The sequence below is a fragment of the Hypanus sabinus genome, chromosome X1 (genome assembly GCF_030144855.1).
Source record: "Hypanus sabinus isolate sHypSab1 chromosome X1, sHypSab1.hap1, whole genome shotgun sequence".
Lineage (NCBI taxonomy): Eukaryota > Metazoa > Chordata > Chondrichthyes > Myliobatiformes > Dasyatidae > Hypanus > Hypanus sabinus.
This window is the reverse complement of record NC_082738.1, coordinates 41,992,174-42,007,886: the sequence shown is the minus strand read 5'-3', so window position 1 is coordinate 42,007,886 and position 15,713 is coordinate 41,992,174. Positions and strand designations below refer to the sequence as shown.

At 39.6% G+C, this 15,713-nt stretch overlaps 1 protein-coding gene and 1 long non-coding RNA gene across 3 annotated transcripts in view; one reads left to right on the top strand and one right to left on the bottom strand.

Annotated features, from left to right (window-relative positions):
- Window positions 1–508: 508 nt before the first annotated feature.
- Window positions 509–10,052, bottom strand: LOC132384865 (uncharacterized). The gene is made up of 3 exons (XR_009509020.1): window positions 9,918–10,052; window positions 8,205–8,482; window positions 509–7,506 (listed from the first exon to the last, which is right to left on the bottom strand). It is a non-coding gene; the product is annotated as an uncharacterized LOC132384865 (long non-coding RNA).
- A 313-nt stretch (window positions 10,053–10,365) lies between these two features.
- The window catches only part of rab5c (RAB5C, member RAS oncogene family), a 38,120-nt gene continuing 32,772 nt past the window's right edge, over window positions 10,366–15,713 (top strand). The window contains exon 1 of one of the 2 annotated variants that reach the window (XM_059956467.1): window positions 10,366–10,572. The gene's annotated coding sequence lies outside the window, so the exon portion shown is untranslated. The remainder of the gene's footprint in view (window positions 10,573–15,713) is intronic. The other variant, XM_059956466.1, reaches the window with a different exon arrangement.

Here is a 15,713-nt window from a genome sequence, read left to right as displayed (position 1 = left end):
TGGACTCTGTCTATACTTCTCACTGCCTCACTAAAGCAGCCAACATCATCAAAGACTCCACCCGCCCTGGACATTTTCTCTTCGCCCTTATCCCACCAGGCAAAGAGTACAAAAGCTTGAAAGCACATACCACCTGGCTCAAGTACTGCTTCTATCTCAGTGTTATCAGATTCTCAAACAGACCTCTTGTACCTTAAGATGGACTCTTGGCCTCACAATCTACATCATTATGATCTTGCACTTCATCATTTTTAGCTGGCCAGTGGTGTAGTGGCATCAGCACCAGACTTTGAGGCAAATGGTCCCAGGTTCAAATCCAGCTGGCTCCTTGCATGCTTTCCATCCGTACTGGCTTGAGCATCAAGCTTGCAACTCAGCCTGATAAAAAACAGACAAATGCTAAAGAAATGGCAAGGTTGCCGCCCAATGCGCCGCAGGTATGAAGAGGAACAACAAACAAACTTGGTCATTTACCTGTACTTCACTTTTTTGGCAGATTTTATACTTTATTTTGCATTACTATTGTCTTACCTTATTCTAGCTTAAAATACTGCGTAATAATTTGACCCGTGCAAACAATATGCAAGGCAAACTTTTCACTGTATCTTGGTATATGTGACAATAGTAAACCAATGCCAAAATCAATTTTAAAACGTTTGTTGGGAATCCAGACACCAAAAGCAGCTGCCTTTTCCCAGAGATGGATCTCTGCAGTTTGCAGCTATCCTTGTCCTCGATTAAAGGCTGACTCTCATTTGTGTCAAAGGCTGAAAACCTCTTATCTCCTGATTGAAAATGACATTCAATCCCTTACAGACCCTCCACATTCTACCTGTTTGCTCCAGAAAATTAAAAAATTGACCATTAGCTCAAAAAGTGGCCATAATAGAGTAAGTACTGCTTCAGTTCTATTTTATATGAATATTGTTATCCTTAGTTTCCAACAGCAAGTTGACATAAAATGTTAATCACTATTAAGGTTTTCAGGTTCAACCTCCTTTTCCAACTCAACTCAACCCCCTTCAGACCAAGAGCTAACAAATAGGATTAGAAGAAACGAGTACCTGGTGGTCTGCATAAACATAGTTGGCCAAAGGGTCTTCTTCTGTGTTCAATGGCTCCTTGCCACACAAAAACATTACTTACCCTGCGCATCATATTTCATTCTGAATCATAACATAAGTACTGAAAGATGGGCTCATTCACACAATGGATTAGACTTGGATTTACATAACACCTTCCCAATTCTCGTGAAATGCCAAAGCACATTTCAATGTGAAGTATCTTTCATGTGCAGTGAGGTTTGTAATGTATGATAAAAGCAGATACATTTATCCTCAGCAAGCTAAGAACAGTAATTAGCGATAATTAAAATAAACTAGAAAATGCTTGAAATAATTAACAAATCAGGCACCGTCTGTGACAAAATTAATGCGAGTTAAAGATTTCTCGTTGGAATTGAGAAAAATAAATTGAGGTTCAGAGAGAAAGGTGGGGGAGAACAAAAGATAAATTTGGTAATAGGATAGAGGGTGGGGAAATTTCATGATAAAAAGTATTGATTGTGGGCATTTCGTAAAGCAATCATCCAACATTTGAGTCCTGATGAAGGGTCTCAGCCCAAAACGTTAACTGTTTAATCATTTCCATGGATGCTGCCTGACCTGTTAAGTTCCTCCAGCATTTTGTGCATGTTGCTTTGGTTACCACAACCAGGATATCCTGAGAGGAACTAAGCATATTATCTCTTTTAGGTTGGCCTCTGGGAATAGTTCATCGCTCCCCTTTAAAAAGAATCAGAATCAGCATCTGTTGTGAAATTTGTGAACTTAGCAGCAGCAGTACAATGCAATACATAATATAGAAAACAATATAAATCAGTAAATCAATTACAGTAAGTATATATATCTATACTAAATTGTTAAATTCATGGGTTCAATATCATTTAGGAATCGGATGGCAGTGTGGAAGAAGCTGTTCCCGAGTCATTGAGTGTGTGTCTTTGGACTTCTGTACTTCCTTCCTGATGGTATCAATGAGATGAGGGCATGTCCTGGGTGATGGGGGTCCTTAATAATGGACACCGCCTTTCTGAGGTACCACTGCTTGAAGATCTCCTGTGCACGCTTTCCATCCGTACTGGGTTGAACATTGAGCTAGCAACTCGACCTCGTAAAAAAAATGCTAGACACGCTGTACAATGAGCAATCGCCAAAAAGATCAGTGCAAAAAGCATGTCATGACGGCGCCCTGATGACTCCACCAGGGGTTAAGGGCTCTCCCCTTACTGCTTAAAGATGTCTTGGATACTACGGAAGCTAGTACCCAAAAAGAGCTGACTAATTTTACAACTTTCTCTAGCTTCTTTTGATTTCCCCCCCCAAATCAGACAATGATGCAGCCTGTTCGAATGCTCTTCACAGTACATCTGAAGAAGTTTTTCAGTGTTTTAGGTGACAAACCAGATCTCCTCAAACTCCTAATGAAGTATAGCTGCTGCCTTGCCTCCTTTATTGCTGCATCGAAATGGTGCGACCAGATTAGATCCTTAGAGATCTTGATACCTAGGAACTTGAAATTGCTCACCCTTTCCACTTCTGATCCCTCTATGAGGACTAATGTGTGTTAACCTGTCTTACCCTTTCTGATATCCACAGTCAGCTCTTTGGTCTTACTGATGATGAATGCAAAGCAGTTGCTGCGACTCCACTCAACCAGCTGGTATACTGTATCTCACTCCTGTATGCCCTCTCATCTCATCTAAGGTCTTTTCTGCCTCTCAGGCTGGACAAATGAAGACTTGATTTAAACATCTTGCCAGAAAGATGATACAACTGCATTGCAGTTGTGTATAAAGCATTTTTTAAATAACGTATGGTACTGCCCAATGAAAATCTGTTAGTTATGTACCTAAACCTCAATGAAACCTTTCTCACTGAAATAACAGTTTCCTTTAAAAGTTGCAGCAAATTCCAAAACAGTTTATTTTTATTGTTGTGTATTGGCAACATTTTAATAATGAAGGAATATTCAAAGAATAAGCAGTTCTGGACGAGACAATATGACAGGATAAAAGTACAGTAATATTCACAAAGTGACACTCTATCCTATAGTAACACAGAATGTAAGCATTCCCAAATCCAATGTGTGCTCAGAAATTGAGCACTTATTAAGAATTATAGACAGGGGTAACACATCAAGAAAATGAATCTCAAGGTAGTATATGGTAACATATACATACTTTGATAATAAATTCACTTTGACTTTTGATACCATCAAAATGCTCATTGGCTCTCCTGCAACAGAACCATCAGATAGGCAGTCACTTCTGTACACACAAAATAACAGGGCATGCATAATGGTATTTTATATGCCTTTGAATCAGAATCTGTTTAATACCACTAGCATATGTCGTGAAATTTGTTGTTTTGCTGCAGCAGAATAATGCAATACATAATAATAGAAAAACTATAAATTACAATGTGTATATATAAAATCTTTTGTCTCACCCCTTATGGGTGGTGTGTATGTGTATTTTCCCTCAATCTCGGCCCCTCTACCGGGAGTTTGAGCATTCAGCACAGTGTCCTTGCTGTTCCTGGTAGTGCGCTCTTCTGGACCGAGATCTCAGATGTTGTTCCCAGGATTTGTTGGAGCCACTCTCCCAGTCCGGGTGTCACAGCTCCATGTGCTCCTCTCACCACCAGGATTACTCTGGCTTTAACCTCCCACATCTTTCTATCTGCTCTTTCAAACCCTGGTATTTCTCCAGCTTCTTCCTGATGTTACTGTCATTCGGGACTGCCACATCTATTAAAATTGCTCTCTTCTGTTCCTTGTCCAACACTACTTTGTCCGGTTGGTTGGCTAGTACCTGCTTATCAGTCTGTATTTGGAGGTCCCACAGGATCTGAGCTCTGTCATTCTCCACTACCTTCTCAGATGTGATAGACCCCTGCTTCTTTTGTTTTCATGCCTGTTCCTGTGCAGCCATGAGCTGCGTCTCTGTGCTGTCTCAGCCCTGTCATTTCCAGCCATAGGTAGGACTTTCTTATGTCAGCCTCCTCTGATACCTGGCGATGGTACATCCCGTGCAGTGGCTTGTCCTGCCAAGGCCTCTGGTCTTCTTCACCCTCTTCCATTTCCATGTCCCCTGCCTGCTGTCTGAGGTATTCCCCTCGCAGGTCATCCTTAGAGACCATGCACCTGCAGGATCCCCAGATATTTGTAGCTGTCCTGTTCAACTGGTATGTGGCCCTCAAGTAACTCGACTCCTTCAGTCTTGATGAGTTTGCCTCTTTTCAATACCATCTGGCTGCACTTTTCCAGTCCAAATGACACCACGATATCTCTGCTGTACATCCTTAACAGGTGGATTAGTGAATCAATGTCTCTCATTTCTGGCATGCAGCTTGATGTGATCCATGTACAAGAGGTGGCAGATGGTCACTCCACTTCTGAACCTGTAGCCACATCCACTCTTTCAGATGATTATGCCCATGCAGATCAGCAATGGGGATAGTGCATCATCCTGGCTTTGAGTTAGCTTCTAGCATTGTCCTCCAATGGCCCATTGAGTTCTTGATGAAGGTCCCTAGTGTCCTGTTGACCGTGTACAGAGACAGGCATTCCAGGATCCATGTGTGGGGCATTGAGTTGTATGTTTTCTGGCACTCGATCCAGATTGAGCTTTTGTTAGTTTGCCTGATCGTGGAGTCTCACATGACTGCTCTGTCTGTCAGTAGTTGGTGTTTGGAGCCTCTGGTTCCATTACCAATCCCCCTCTGAGCAGGGCTCAGGAATTTACACACGTGTTCCTTCAGCTCAGTGGCTATGATGCCTGATATATAGCCAGGGTGCCTAAGACTTTTGCACAGTACTGTAGTAATTTTATGTTTTGCACTGTACTGCTGCTGTAAAAAAAAACAAATTCCATGACAGATGTGAGTGATGATGTCTCTATTGTGGACTGAGAGTAGGAAGGGGGCAGGGAGAGGGGAATCGCAGTTGGGAAAAGGGGAAGGGAAAAGAGAGAGAGCGGGAAGCACCAAAGAGACATTCTGTAATGATCAATAAACCAATTGTTTGGAATCAAATGGCCTTGCCTGGTGTCCTAGGGCTGGGTGTGTCTACATATACATACACCCACAGCGCTTAGAATAAGTATTCACCATGCACCCCCCCCCCAATAAGTTTTTGTGTTTTGTTGTTTTACAACATTGAATCACAGTGGATTTAATATGGCTTTTCTGACACTGATCAACAGAAAAAGGCTCATGTCAAAGTGAAAACAGATCTCTCTAAATTAATTACAAATATAAAACACAAAATAATTGATCGCATAAGTATTCACATTCTTTAATGTGACACACCAAATCATCACTAGAGCAGCCATTTGGTTTCAGAAGTCACATAATTAGTTAAATGGAGATCACCATGTGCAGTCAAGGTGTTTCAATTGATTATAGAAAAAAATACACCTGTATCAGGAAGGTCCAACTGCTGGCAAAAACTACACCACAAAGACAAAAGAATGCTCCAAGCAATTCCACGAAAAAAAAGTTATTGAAAGACACAAGTCAGGAGATGGTTACAAGAAAATTTCCAAGTCACTGAATATTCCTTGCAGTACATTTAAGTCAACCACCAAGAAGTTTTACTTGAATGTTACCTGGGTTTCAGCACCTAAGTTACAGGGAAAGGTTGAACAAGTTAGGTCTTTATTCTTTGGAGCGTAGAAGGTTGAGGGGGGACTTAATAGAGGTATTTAAAATTATGAGGGGGATAGATAGGGTTGACGTGGATATGGTTTTTCCATTGAGAGTAGGGGAGATTCAAACAAGAAGACAGGAGTTGAGAGTTAGGGGGCAAAAGTTTAAGGGTAACATGAGGGGGAATTTCTTTACTCAGAGAGTGATAGCTGTGTGGAATGAGCTTCCAGTAGAAGTGGTTGAGGCAGGTTCGGTATTGTCATTTAAAGTAAAATTGAATAGGTATATGGATAGGAAAGGAATGGAGGGTTATGGGCTGAATGCGGGCCAGTGGTGAGAGTAAGCGTTCGGCACGGACTAGAAGGGCCGAGATGGCCTGTTTCCATGCTGTAATTGTTATATGGTTATAAGAAATGGAAAGAATATAGCACAGCTGTAAATCTGCTGAGAGCAGGCTGTCCTCAAAAACTGAGTGATTGGCAAGAAGGGGACTAGTGAGGGAGGCCATTAAGAGACCTATGAGAACTCTGGAGGAGTCACAAGGGGCTGAGATGGGAGAGACTGCACATACAACAACTGTTGCCCAGGTGCTTCACCAGTCACCAGTTATGGGAGAGTAGCAAAGAGAAAGCCACTGTTGGAAAAAAAAACTCACATGAAATCTCAGCTAGAGTTTGCCAGAAGGTATGTGGGAGACTCTAAATTCAGCTGGAAGAAAGTTCTGTGGTCTGATGAAACCAAAATTGAGCTTTTTGGCCACTAGACTAAATGCTATGTTTGGTGTAAGCCAAATACTGCACATCATCAAAAACACACCATCCCTACCGTGAAGCATGGTGGTGGCTGCATCATGCTGTGGGGATGCTTCACTGCACCAGGCCCTGGAAGACTTGTGAAGTTAGAGGGTAAAATGAATGCAGCAAAATATGGGGAAATCCTGGAGGAAAACGTGATGCAGTCTGCAAAAGAACTGTGACTTGGGAGAAGGTTTGTTTTCCAGCAAGTCCCCAAGCATAAAGCCAAAGCTACACAGGAATGGTTTAAAAACAACAAAGTTAATGTCATGGAGTGGCCAAGTCAGAGTCCAGATCTCAATTCAATTGAGAATTTGTGGCTGGACTTGAAAAGGGCTGTTCACTCATGATCCCCTTGCAATCTGACAGAGCTTGAGCAGTTTTGTAAAGAAGAATGGGGAAAAATTGCAGTATCCAGATGTACAAAGCTGAAAGAGGCCTATCCACACAGACTCAAGGCTGTAAATGCTGCCAAAGTGTGTCTAGTAAATACTGATTTGAAGGGAGTGAATACTTATGCAATCAATTTTCTTGTGTTTTATATTAGTAATTAATTTAGATCACTTTGTAGAGATGTGTTTTCACTTTGACATGAAAAGCCAAATTAAATCCACTGTGATTCAAGGTTGTAAAACAATAAACCATGAGAATTTCCAAGCTGGGGGGGGTGGATACTTTTTATAGGCACTGTATATTATATATACTATATAATTAAATAAGTAGTGCAAAAAATGAAATAAGTGAAGTAGTGTACATAGGTTCATTGTCCACTTAAAAACTTAAAAGTCTGATGGAGGGACAGAAGCTGTTCCTAAAATATTGAGTGTGCCTTCAGACTCCTGTACCTCCTCCTTGAAGGTAGCAATGAGAAGAAGGCATGTCCTGGGTGATGGGGGTCCTTAATTGTGGATGGAGCCTTTTTGAGGTATTGCCGTTTGAAGATGTCCTCACTGCTGGGGAGGCTCGTGCCATGATGGACCTGGCAAATCTTTGAACTCCTCCTACAAACATCACATACAAAATTTAGATGAAAATCTAGGTTTTTGTAAAATGAATGTTACTTTGTATCTAAGTGCAAAATGTTCTCATGAAGTATATGAATATACATCTGTTTGTCAAGGCTCAATCAAATATTTGAATAAATATTCAAACAAATGTTCTTGAAAGTCTAATAAAATATTTGGAATGGAAATCAACATTAAGAAATGTTTGACGCATCAATAGATCACCGGTTTCTACAAATACAAAGAGCAGATCAGCTCCTGAACAGTATTTTTTTAAATCTTTGTGCAGACTACATTACACTTTCAATTCTAATCAGAATTTGAATAAAACTGCAGTTTAGAATTTTTTGTAATCAGAGCAACAACTTTTTTTCTCCTCTTGAACGCTGTTACAATTTGGCTTTCTCTCTGGTAGTGATTATGGCATTTATACATCCACATACTGCTGATAACTGATCGTTAGCAATGCTAGACAAACAGTCTGAGGAATAGGATCATTCTCATTTGGAATTGGAAATGGAATTGCTGCTACCAGAGGATAACTAACCGCTGTGATCACAGCGCACTGCTTGAATTTTTTTCCCTCAAAATATATTTAATTCATAATATACACAGCAAATACAATTGAGCCATGTTTTTACCTACAGCCATTGAACCAAGCAATTCAATGCATCCCTTTACAATATGTCACTAACCTTACTGTTTCCTTCACAGTGAAGTATCTTAGAGACTGCCGCACTGGGTACAGCCATTTAGCATCCAGTAGGAGCAAGACTAGATTGCTGTTCATCCCCCAAGCCTTTGCCATGGCTGCAATGAGCTTCGGTCTTGACAGAATGCGCAATCAGCTATGTTCATATGTGGACATCTCCTTGCACTGGAAGACCATCAAGTTTCCAGCAGAGCAAAATGTGTCTTTTATTGAGTTGATGACCTTCCAGCAGCATCTAATGCTTGTCTCTGTATGCATCCTCTGGAAGAGAGCATAGATCATGTTTTACACAGCTGCTGGGGATGAACCTTGACAAAAACTACTACATTCCTTCTTAAGTCTTCTCAGCGAATACAGTGTACAAAGAGTTGAGCAACCATCTTATTGGCACCACAGCCACCTCAAGGGCATCATCTGGTGGACTGAGGCTCTAGGTCAGCAGTGGACAGCCCTTCTCATTACTAACTATGTGTTTGTACCTGTTTGAGAGTTTGGGTGATGGGCATTCAGTTAAATGACTTTGACACTCTGCTTGGCAAACCATCCAATGGGATCTACTGATTTCTCCTCCACTGCCTGTGGTCAAAGGTGATTTTTAGCAGGATCTTTCCTGCAAGGGACAAGTGATGCAGCAAGAAATTAGCTATTTGCCCCCACATTTAAATGATATCGCTATCTCAAGCCTGCTGAGCACTTCTTACTGCCAAAGTGTGTTGACAACCTGCAAAATCAAAGTGAAGTCTCATCTATATAAAGTCTTATTAGGATCACAGTTGAGTACTGTGTGATAGGGGAAGATGTTGGGCCATTCAAGAGAGTGGTCCTCATGTGGAGGATATGAAGAAAATCTCAAAAATTGGGAATAATCTTATTGGAAAAGAGATCACTCATAATTTTGACTCTTCATCCAGGACAATCCACACTGACCACTGCCTGATGGATTTGTGGCCAAAAGATGTTTTTGTCCAGAGACTTTTCAACAACAGACAGGTTAGGTATAGCAAGATATTAGCTGTACACCTTATGAAAAGGTGAGATAAGACAAGCGAAACAGCTATACAAGAGTTTAGATCAAAGAATGATAGAAAACATATGATTTTGATAAATGAGCGAAGTAACTGTTTGTTTAGCAGCCAAACACCAGTGATTCGTTGGGCCAATTTTTTAATATATTTTAATTCGTTTCAGCCATATGTACACAGAATACAATGAAGTACGAAACAGCAAATATTTAAAGATTCAAAGTGCACTTATTATTAAAGTCTGTATAAATAATAAAACATTGAGATTTATTTCTTTATAGGTAACCACTAAGTAAGGAACCAGAAAAAACCCAATTTAAAAAACAAGACCAACCCCCAGTGCCCACAGAGAAAGAGAAAAAAAATCATGCAAAACAATATAAGCGAGCAACAATAACAGCATTCCGAACCAAATTGAGTCCTTAGTTCCAAATTCCCGGAGCAGCCCTGAGTAGGCCCGATGTGCAGTTCGTATTAGCGGGGTAAATCGACGCAAATAATTTATCTGTACGGATTAATTTATTGAGTTTTAAATATATAACTAAATAGGTATATAGTAATCACCAAAACTATACCAATTTGATATCATTGCTTGGATAGCAAGAGAACAATTTTCCTCAACTCGTACGGCACAAAACTAATTTTAAACATACGGTTGTAACAATGACACTCACCTAAAATAATATTCTGAAACTAAAATAAATAAGATTGGAGAGCTCTACAAAAGACCTAATTGAAATTGTCAATTGTTATAAGTGTTCAAATTCCAATACAAAATTTATTTCTCCTATCACCCTCCTACTCTACGTTCCGAGGTTACAATCCACTTGTCAATCAACCCTCAAGTCCCTGGGAAATTGCAATGCCCTCTGAGGATTGTAGTTTTTTCAAACTCCATCCATTAAAAAGGGCCCATATAGGACTACATCTCCCGACATGCTCTTACTTCACTGTTATTGGTCCATCCTCCGACATAGCATCCTCCGACATAGCATTAATTGGCTGTCTCGAGTCACCCGACTGCTCTCTCCAAGCTTCTGTCCATTCCGTTTATGGATTGGGTAGATGTAATGCCAATCGAGGATACGCTCCTTCTTACTTTTGACGTAGCTTCCGGAAGAGGAATAGGCGGGCCGGTGATGCGAAAGCGGAAAGGCGGAAGTGGAGGCCGAAACTTGGGCCTGGAGTTTTTTTTAATCTGAAGCAGCCAAGAGAAGTGAAATAAGAAACTGAGACTCAAGCGAAGTTGTTGCTGCTGCACGTTTCGCGTCTTTCCCATTGTCGCTGTTTGTGTATCAGTTCGTTGTGGGTGAACGCCCTGTTCGTGAGGTAAATACTTCTGTATACATTCCGGTAGTTGCTGTGGGAGGTGGGCTGGCAGAGCCGGGCATTCCCACCCCTCAGACCGAGATTAAAGGGGGTTTCGACGCCTTCTTCGTTCTGTAATGCCACAAAGAAACTTCAGAGAGAAGCCAGGCTACAGTGACATTAGTGGAGACTGCTGTGTCTAACCTGCGTGTAATGGTGCCCTGTTCCTGATTTCTAGCACGGTGTTAAATATTTCAAACTCCATTACTTTAAAAAGCTTGTATGTAAACAACAAAACTTGGAGAGAGTACTAATGTATCACGGTTTCTGCTCTGTCAATTACTTTATTTAAAAAATGTATTGCGAAGCAATTCTGGGACATGGTGTGAAGTTTAAACCTCGGTGTAAATTATTTTATTTCTGATTTGAAACAAATCCTTTTTTGCCTATCAATTTTGTTGCTCAAGTTTCCATCATTCCTTCCTCTTTTTTTTCTGGTTTTCAGTTTATTCCTGCCCCTCAATCATGCGGCGTTTGGAATCTGCTTTGTCTCCCAACTTGCTCTTTCTGTGGCTTAAAAGTGTAATCAACATTAATGTTAATGCAAGTGTTTTGCTAGCAATATTTTATACCCAGTAATTAATCTTGCTGCTTTATGTTAAGTGATTCCTGGGTCAATAAAATTGTTTATATGCCTTTGGTTCGCTTGGGTTGGCGGGGGGGGGTAGGAAAAGATCTAGTCCTACTGAAGGGTCTTGGCCCGAAACGTCTACTGTTTACTCTTTTCTATAGATGCCGCCTGGTGAGTTCCTCCAGCATTTTGTGCGTGCTTGGATTTCTAGCATCTGCCAGGTTTTCTCTTGTTTGTGGAAGACGTCTACATATTTTGACAAGGACAAAAGGGGTATTTGGTTGGGGGCGGGGGGTCTCCATGATAGTAGTTGTATGCATTTGTTTTAATAGTTCAAAGTCTAGGTAGTACTTCATTGAGGCTTTTCAAACAACTTGGGCATCCAGAGCCTTTTGTTTTCTAAAGTAAAAATAGAGTAGCCTTTTCCAATGTTTGTATTGCTGATGCACCTATTGGTTTAGACCATAGGATATAGGAGCAGAATTAGGCCATTTGGCCCATTATCATTCCAACTAAAATCTCTTGTACAATTGCATACTTAAGTGTTTTTGTGACTCTTTTCCTCAATTCCCTTTTCAATCTACAAAATGAAACAAAAACAGGAAGTGCAACTTTAATAAAGTACATGAGATAACTGAGTTCAATAGTGGTCCAGGTTGTTGCAAATATTGCAATCCTTTCTTTTGTTAACATTATTACCATTTTAATACCCTTAGGATATTGACAGGCTACAGTGAGCATTAATTTGCAATTGTTAGAAATACTGTTTTTGTTTTAATTACTACAAGGTCAAAAGTCACAATTTCTTTTAATAAACTCATTCTTTCAAAATTTTTCGCAATGGGTTCTAATGGAAGAAGGAACAGTTAACGAAGAGCTATTGCTTGCTAACTATTTCTCTTTGCACAGATGCTGCCTGACCTGAGGAGTTCCATAATTTTTAATTTCAGACTTTTGTTTTACTTTAATGTTTTTCAAGATTCATGTACATGGATATGAACATGCAATTTTGCATTAATATTATGTGTGAATATTTGAACCTTGATAGTTGGGTTTAAAATCTGCAGGTAATGAAACTATATGACAAGTATATTCCCATAAAATTGGTATGAGGCTAAAGTTATACATTAACATTATATAGCTGTACTGCCTCTTCAGTTAAAATATCTTGGTATTTATGGCACTGCTTAACTTGCTACTTGTATTCTGTTGTATTTAAGTTTGATTCATTCATTGTAGCTAAAAGTACACCTTGGACTGCACAAATAATGATTCTGAAGAAGTTCCATTGTGCATATTGGATGTGTAACTTATGATAGAAAAACTTGTTCTACCTTAAATGAATGTGTGGGGAGGGAATGCTGAGTTTTCATGGTTTCATATTCACAAACTGAATTAAACAAATCACAAAGGATAAGGTTTTTTTTTAATTTGGCTTTTAAGTTTGTATTGTATGATGCAGGAAGTAACCCTCAATCCTACAGTAGATGATCAGTAAATAGTAATTATCTTGATCACAAACCATATAACAGGTTGCTTAAGTCCTTCATTCACTTCTGGGTGCCAGGTTTTGAATCTTCCATTTCTCCCTTTATTTGTAACACCAAAGAGAAATGGATTAAATGTTTTCATTTCAAAAGGGCCCAAAGAGTGAGAGTCTTTGATTATGGGAGATGATAAGTGCAGTATGTGTAGCTTAAAATTGAAGATTGAGGAGTGATTTTATGTGGGAGGGGTTGGGAGAATTAAAGCAGATTTCTTTGATAAACTGAAGTAAAAGCAGAGGGCAGAAAGTAATGATCTTTAGAGTCAGAAACAGCAATGATTTTCTCAGAGCAGTGTGGCCTACAGTGCATTGTCTGAAAAGATGATAGCAGCAGATTTGGACGTTGCAAGTATGGTTTAAAAGGAAACACTTAAGAGACATGGGAAATGAACAGAGAATGACAAGTTTAAGCTCAGGCTGAAAGCCAAATGGCTGGTTCCTGTGTTATGTGATTTTTCTTTCCTATAATTACTAAATTTGTTTTGGTAGCTGTCATAGTTGATTGAAGTTTGCAGTAATGGTTTTCCTGCATCCCTGTCTTCCACTATCACCACCAAACTTAATGTTTTTTTTTCTCCCCCAGATTTGGGGTACAGTGGCAGGTAATCTAAAGACCTTACAAAAGCTATCAATTATAGTGGTATTGTTCATAATGGGCAATTTTTAAAAATATATATATAAATGTGCATTTGCTGCAGAATTAACAAATTGTCTGTCTTGCATTTGGAACAAATAGATTTAAAAAGGTGAATTGATTATAATAAAATTCTTGCTATGTATTTCATTGAAAATATTTTTCTATTGACTTTATAGTTTAACTTGGAGGTAATTTTGGCAAGATTTTCCAGTCAAAGGTTCATTTATTATCAAATCATGTATCCATATATAACTCTGAAATTTGTGACAGCCATGAAACAAAGAGCATGAAAGGTATTCAGAGAGAAGCATCAAACCCACCCACCACCCCCCACACAAAAAAGAACAGCATCCCGATCATCAACCCCGAAACACCACCCCCCTGTGCAAAATGGAGCAGGAGCATCAGCACCCCCCCACACACAAAAAACTAACAGAACGTCAACCCCTAAGCATCTCTCTTGCACAACAAAACGGAAAAGGAGCAGGCGATTTAAAAACACAGAATATAAAGACTGAGTCTGAAAAAGCCCACAATCCATAAACGCTGAATCACGATACCATCCTCCGATATCACCAACGTTCATCGAAAGAGAGGCCGACCTGCCTGCCACACAGCAATTGACCATTCACAGATTCCTTCTCTGGCAGCGATCAAAAGGACTGTCTTGGTCACAGTTGGTATTCAGCAATAATTTTGGTATTGAAAGTTAGCTGAATGTCATTGGGGTTGGTTGTGAGAAGCAAGGGACAAAGGTTTCTCATCTTAAAACTTATTAGAGAGTAAGCATTCATTCAAAAGCTTATCCTGTGAATCATTACATTTTACTAATACATAATGCCGTGCTAATTTGTGTTCATTTGCAATTTTTAGGTTTTATTTCCAAACAGATTTTTAAAACAAAATGCAGCACAGTACAGGAACAAGCCCTTTGGCCCACAATATTGTACTGAACTAATGAAATGAGTAATTAAGTGCCAAACTAAGCTAATCTTTCGATGTCCACGTCCTTCCATTTCCTGCACCTTTGTGTGTCAATTTAAGTGCCTCGTAAATGTCTTTCTCATATTTGCTTCACCCTAGGCAGCCCGTTCCAAGCATCTACCACTTTTTTTTAAAAACCTTGTCCTGTATATCTCCTTTGAAATTACATGCTCTCACCTTAAATGCATGCCTTCTGATATTAGCCAATTTAACTTTGGGGAGAAGAAAAGATGCTAGCTGTCTACTCTTTCTATGCCCCATAATTTTAAAATTTTTATCAGGTCTCTTCTCAGTCTCTGGGGGTGGGGGAACAACCCAAGTTTGCCCAACTTGGCATATACTCTCTAATCCTGCCAGCATCCTGGTAAACCTCTTCTGCATTCTCTCTAAAGCTTCTTCTTTTCTATAATGGGGTGACCAAAACTGAATGCAATTATCCTGATGTAGTGTTTTATAAAGTTATACCCTTCCTGTCTCTATCTTGATTCCTCAACTAAAAAAGGTAGGCATGCCATCTGCTGCCTTTTCCACCTATCAAACTGTGTGACCAAGATCTCTTTGCCCATCAACACTGTTAAGGGTCTTACCATTAAGTATATTATCTCTTTACTGTTGATCTCCCAAAATGCAGCATTTCCCATTTGGCCACGTTAAACTGTCTGCCATTTCTCTGCCCGTATCTTCCACAGCATTCTTTGTTAATCTTCTACACTATCCACAATGCCACCAATTTTTGATTTGTTGTGATAAAGTAATAAAATGATGAAGCAGAAATGATTACCCAAGATTTTAGCTTTCCAATGCTAATATCTGTACTGTATTGTCACTTCCACCCCCATTCAAAGATTAGTTTGTCTTGCTTCCTTTCATAGATTTTCTTTTCTATCAAGCTTGATCGTTGATTAAGCCAGTCTTGAATTTCCCTAGGTGTTTTCAAATCCCATGTGAAAGTAACTGGAAATTATCTATGATTCATCCAGATGCAATTTGCTGTTCTGATAGATCCATTTTTGTTGGGTGTTACCTCTCTTGATTTTACTTTGGCTGACTTAAAATTGACTTGACTCCCCCCCCCCCCCCTCTAATTTTCCATGGCATATAAGGAAGTGGAAAAGGTGACTTTATGCCAAGTATAGCTCAAGAACAGAGGAACATGATTCTTTGAACTGGTTTATTTAACTAGCTTTCCTTGAACCGATCAAACTTGATTTCAAATATGCATTATCATATGGGGATTTTTGTTAAACTTTGACAAGCTTTAAAATTTTGCTGAGTAATACTTAATTGAAAATCAAAAGCTGCAGATGCCAGAAATCTGAAACGTGAATCGAAATTCTAGAAGCCCTCAGCAGGTCAAGAAGTGT